We start from the raw sequence: 6139 nt of genomic DNA on the forward strand, positions 1-6139 counted from the left end.
AAAAAGCTTTAAGCATAAAGAAAGACAAACCAACTGATTAATCACAGAGGCCAATACTTTAGAATTCAATGGATCAGGCACCTCCAGACCATGCACCACACGGTAGTGGTTAACAAAAGTGGACGGTACTGTCCAAGGGGCTACCAGACAAATGTCTATCAAAGCGACCCCCAGAAGTACTGCCATGAAACTCAACTTTCCACAAGTATACCTCCCCTGGATCCCCAGAGGAAAAGACACAATAAACGGTACACAGACAAAATATCGAAAATAAAATATCGGAAAGACAAAATATCGAAGGTAAAATATCGAAGGTAAAAAATATTGGGAAGCAAATATATCGGATACAAAAATATCGTAATAGGTAAGTAAGTAGAAATATCGAAAAAAATAATATTGTATGACAAAATATCGACAATACAAAATATCGTGTAGTAATGGAAAAAATAAATAGTGTAGGAAAAAATATAATAATTGTAAATAAAAATTTGATAAAAAGGTCTATATTAAAAAATTACAATATATTTAATATAAAAATATTTTAAAAAAACATATATAGTTTTAGGAGCGGGTTATTGGGTTTATAGGGGATAAGGGTGGGAAGTAATTTAAAAATAAATAATAAATTAATATATATTTGTAAAAAACTTTTTATTAATAATTAATTGGTAAATAATTAATATTAATTAGTTAATTAATTAATATAATTTAGTACATTATTTTATATAATAATTAATTGGTAATTAATGAATATTAATTAGTTAATTAATTAATATAATATCGTACATAATAGTACAAAATTAATAATTGGTAATTAATTATTATTAATTAGTAAATTAATTAATATAATTTTGGACATAATATTAAATAATAAATAGTTGGTAATTAAATAATAATAATTAATTGGTAATTAATTAATATTAACTAGTTAATTAATTAATATAATTTTGTATATATTTTTAAATAATAAATAATTGTTAATTAATTATTATTAATTAGTTAATTAATTAATATAATTTTTTACATATTTTTAAATAATAATTAATTGGTAATTAATTAATATAAATTAGTTAATTATATTAATTAGCTTCATTTAGTTTAATATATATTTTTTACTTATTGTAAATTAATTTGGAAAAAATAATATTAATAATTAAATGTATTTCTTTACAGCTAATGTGCTAATATATTAACTTTATTGTTATTGTTAATTAATAATTATTTTGTAATTACATAATAATAATTATTTTTGGGTAAAGGAGTATTGTTAGAGTTCAGGGTCAGTTTTCAGTTCTTGGTTAAAGGGGTATTTTTAGGGTTCATGGTCAGTTTTGAGTTTTTGGGTAAAGGGGTATTTCTTGGGTTCAGGGTTAGTTTACAGTTTTTGGGTAAAGGTGTAGTTTTTGGGTTCAGGGTCAGTTTTCAGTTTTTGGGTAAAGGGGTATTTCTTGGGTTCAGGGTCAGTTTTCAGTTTTTGGGTAAAGGGGTATTTCTTGGGTTCAGGGTCAGTTTTCGGTTTTTGGGTAAAGGGGTATTTCTTGGGTTCAGGGTCAGTTTTCAGTTTTTGGGTAAAGGGGTATTTTTAGGGTTCAGGGTCAGTTTTCAGTTTTTGGGTAAAGGGGTATTTCTTGGGTTCAGGGTCAGTTTTCAGTTTTTGGGTAAAGGGGTATTTTTAGGGTTCAGGGTCAGTTTTCTGTTTTTGGGTAAAGGGGTATTTTTTGGGTTCTGGGTCAGTTTTTAGTTTTTGGGTAAAGGGGTATTTTTAGGGGTCAGGGTCCGTTTTCAGTTTTTGGGTAAAGGGGTATTTTTTGGGTTCAGGGTCAGTTTTCAGTTTTTGGGTTAAGGGGTATTTTTAGGGTTCAGGGTCAGTTTTGGGTTTTTGGGTAAAGGGGTATTTTTAGGGTTCAGGGTCAGTTTTCAGTTTTTGGGTAAAGGGGTATTTTTAGGGTTCAGGGTCAGTTTTGGGTTTTTGGGTAAAGGGGTATTTTTAGGGTTCAGGGTCAGTTTTGGGTTTTTGGGTAAAGGGGTATTTTTAGGGTTCAGGGTCAGTTTTCAGTTTTTGGGTAAAGGGGTATTTTTAGGGTTCAGGGTCAGTTTTGGGTTTTTGGGTAAAGGGGTATTTTTTGGGTTCAGGGTCAGTTTTCAGTTTTTGGGTAAAGGGGTATTTTTAGGGTTCAGGGTCAGTTTTGGGTTTTTGGGTAAAGGGGTATTTTTAGGGTTCAGGGTCAGTTTTCAGTTTTTGGGTAAAGGGGTATTTTTAGGGTTCAGGGTCAGTTTTGGGTTTTTGGGTAAAGGGGTATTTTTTGGGTTCAGGGTCAGTTTTAATTTAATGTACGCTGGATTTGGTATAGTAATAATAAAATTATTAGAGACCAACATATACTCACATTTAATATACAGTGCAAAATTTCTGATAAGATTGTTACATTATAGTAAGATAATGATACAAATAGTTCAACATGATTGTAGAAACATTATTTTTATTTTTGTTTCACAAATAAAATGTTATTTCATTACAAAATTCTTTTTATTACATTTGGTTTTATAAACATATTTTATAAACACAATGATAAGCAACTATACAGAAGCATTATTATTTTCATACTTTTTGTACAAAAATGAATATTATTTATTATCTCTTTTACATATTGTAATTTCATAAAGAAATGTAGAAATAACAAAAGTATTTTTTACACTTTATTTCGATACATAAAATATTTATTATGTAAGTCACATATTTTTAACACATTTTTCTATTATTATAATTTTTGACAATGTAGTTATATTTCTAGACATTGTTAATATAAATATTATTCTTTTCATAATATGTATTTATTACATTCATTTAGATATTTGTTAATCAAATCATTGTAGGATTAAAGTAAATATTTCTTTACAATAATAGAAACTTAATGTTCATTTTTGCATATTTAGTGAAGTATATATATTATATTTTATACTTGGGACTATTTTATTGCATTTGGGTGCTTTATTTTGTAACCGGGTTAGGTCGTTTTGGGTTATTTGGAAGAAGGGCTGATCGCGGTTGGGAGACACTTCACGTCGCTTCAGGTAAGGTTTATTTTATATGTTTTATGTGTATTTTAATGATGTTTTGAGATTAGTGACCTTATATTTTGTGTTGTTGAATGTGAGGGAGGTATGTTTTAGATTTCGAAAACAGATAATTACTTATGGTATATACACGTAGTGTTAGTTAGTTAACTCATTATATATAGAGTGAATTTTAGTCTTTTACGGTATATCTACAAGTGAAATAATCTATTTTAATATGTTTGTACCTAATTACTAGCTAATTAATGTGGGTGGGAATGTCTGTTTTCTATGTTTTTGTCATAGGTGTACGCTACATCGGAAGTTCCGTTTTTTTTTAAAGGAAGTGTTTGTTTGTTCAATTCAACACTGCTTTACAAACACTTCTTTACATTTTTCGGTTTTGCTGGAGCGATTCTTTCTATTTTTCAATTTTTTCGGGTTTTTTATGCTTATTCGATGGCTCTGGATAACGTGGATGTCTTCATTTTGGAACAGTTGTATTTTTACATTTTTTTTGGGGTTAATTTGGCACTACCTGGATTACTTTGGTGGACAAGGAGGTTATTGGATTGACAACATGATTGGTAAGTCCTTGCTTTCTTATTTTGTGTGGGTGGGTAATGTTATTTTTATTATGGAATAGTTTTTTACTTGTTATTTAGTTTTAATGTGTGCATATATTATAATAATATCTCTATATATTGCATACATTAAATACTTTAGAAGCTCACGTTACATATTTTTCCATACTTAGGTGATACTTTTAGTGTTTTATAACATTTTGGGAATTAATTAGAGTAGTGTTTTGGCAATGATATTTAGGTATTCTATGCCTTTTGTACTAGGGTAAAGTTTAACTTGTTCTTCCAGGTACTTGTGCATTTGTTTATTTTGCTTTGATGTTTTAGGGACAAGTTCAGTTACAGATTGGTCCATTCTAAATTCCTGGTAGCTCTGTTCTTTCTGTAGGCATTTAATGAAATGTTCTAGAGTAGGTTTGGTTCTGCCAGTTGATTGTACAAATGCATTGTGCCAACCTTCCACTGCATTGTTAGTTTTTGAATCTCCGTTAAGGGTACTTCTGTAAACGTTCCACCAGGGTATGAGGAATTTGGGATTTCGTCTGTGGCCAGATCTGTGGAGTCTGCCTACCCAGGTGTCTTCAAAGTAGTCCAGAAATTGACTTAATTTAGCTTCATTTTGTTTGTAGAAGGGGCTGTCTATAAGAATGTTGTAGTGTTCAGCTACGTCTGTTTCAGGTACATAAGCAAGTGCAATGAGTTTTTTAATTTGGAAAGCAAAAGATGAGTTTGTAGCATATTCAACACTTAGGGTAGTTTTTTGAAGGTGTCTCCATAAACACTGGTTTAAATGATAATAGCAGCCTTGAATGCAGGTATGGGGGTGGATTTTTATGATAGTTGAGAGCATTGCTTGCTCAAAATCAAGAATGATACTTTCAGGAGAAAAATCATTAGTTTTTTGTTTAATTATATTTATTAACTCCATATATGTGGAATTATTTTTGTTTGGTAATAGTGCATATAGCAAAGGTATGTTGCAGTTGTGGTAGAGGCCATGTATTGTGTATAATTGGAAAAATGGTTTGGGACAGATGTTAAATGTTCCATCCATCATCCAATATTGGCTTTGCTGCAGTTTAACTAAATTCATACTGGTACCAAAAATTATAAGCCTTTTGTCATTGTTTTCGTTGTCGTAAACTATAAATGGTTGTTTATTTAAAGTTATTATTTGGTTAGCAGTTAAATTTATATCCTGATATGTTCTGGGAGATGGTGTTGTAGAAGTAGTAGCTTTTTTAGTTCGTGCTATAGTTCTTTTTAAGGAGAGGATATTTGGCATTTGAGTTGTGGCAGTTTTTGGGATTTTAGGAATGGCTTCTTTTAAAATGACATTTGTTTGCTTTTGGGAACCTGTACTAGCTTCTTTTATATTTTCCAAAGCTGTTCTAACTTCTATTTCAGTAACATTAGGTGAATGATTCTGTTCCCTAGTATACAGTACTGTAGCTTCTTTAGTTGTTGCTCTGCCATAGCACTTGTTAGAATAATATTTACAACATTTCCAATTAACTTGCATGCCATATTGCTTTTCTTGTGTATAAGTGTAACCCATGTAGCATAGTAATAGTTTTCCTTTCTGGCTGGTCACAAATTCGGCTCCTTCGGTCATTTTGTACTTTGTATATCTATAAAATGTATATATAATAGTTAATGTCAAATTAAATGTGATAAATAATCTATGTTAGTGATAAGTAGGAATGTTTATACTTACGTGTTTTTGAATTTACAGCAAAATTAGGAGCTGCTTGCTTCTTTAGTTGGGGATAATTGTTTGTGATGTTGTTGTAGCTGTTATGAAAAACATGAAAGTAGTATATTATTAATTAATGTTTCGGTACATTTGCAATGTTAGAGCTCATTTCTACTACAAAAGTGTATCTTCATGATTCACATTGTGAAGATACTTACATATTTTTTTAGGTTGGTCTTTGCCAGTATAGTTGTTTCTTCAGCTTCTGGAGAGTAGTTTGTAGTGTTATTTTAAATAAAAAAGGAACATATGTATTAGAATAATCACCATGTTGGTATGTTTTTTAATAGATTATCTGGTAATTATGTTCTTTAATATACTTACATTGTGATTATTATCTGTATTATTCAGAATGTGGAGTTCTGTATTATGTCTGTATATCTATTCGTTGTGTTTGCTCTGTAAATAAACAATATATAATAGAACATAATTAGAACAGTTCTAAATGTTAGTATTGTTTTTCCACATTTATTTCAGTTGCATAATACTTACGTAGTAAAATGTATTGGAGAAATAGTACTGATGTCCTTAGTTCATTAGTAGTGCAGTTTTCAGTAGTAGAATCTATAGAAAAAAAGAAATATGTGGGGCAAAAGTCATTATTTCTGTGTGTTTAGATTTATGTGCACATAATGAATCAATGTGAAATTACTTACATAGTTATTAGAATCTGTATTCCTAGGGTTTGTTCACAGTTATTTTGAGTAGAATATTCAGTACTCGTTGTATCTAAAAAAAATAGTTT

General features: G+C 29.7%; 1 long non-coding RNA gene across 1 annotated transcript; it reads right to left on the reverse strand.

Annotated features, from left to right (window-relative positions):
• Positions 1 to 5160: 5160 nt before the first annotated feature.
• On the reverse strand, positions 5161 to 5626 carry LOC144819638 (uncharacterized). Its single transcript, XR_013607488.1, has 3 exons — positions 5553 to 5626; positions 5356 to 5432; positions 5161 to 5269 (listed from the first exon to the last, which is right to left on the reverse strand). It is a non-coding gene; the product is annotated as an uncharacterized LOC144819638 (long non-coding RNA).
• Positions 5627 to 6139: the final 513 nt, after the last annotated feature.

Source organism: Lissotriton helveticus, chromosome 2_1 (assembly GCF_964261635.1).
Source record: "Lissotriton helveticus chromosome 2_1, aLisHel1.1, whole genome shotgun sequence".
NCBI classification, from domain to species: domain Eukaryota; kingdom Metazoa; phylum Chordata; class Amphibia; order Caudata; family Salamandridae; genus Lissotriton; species Lissotriton helveticus.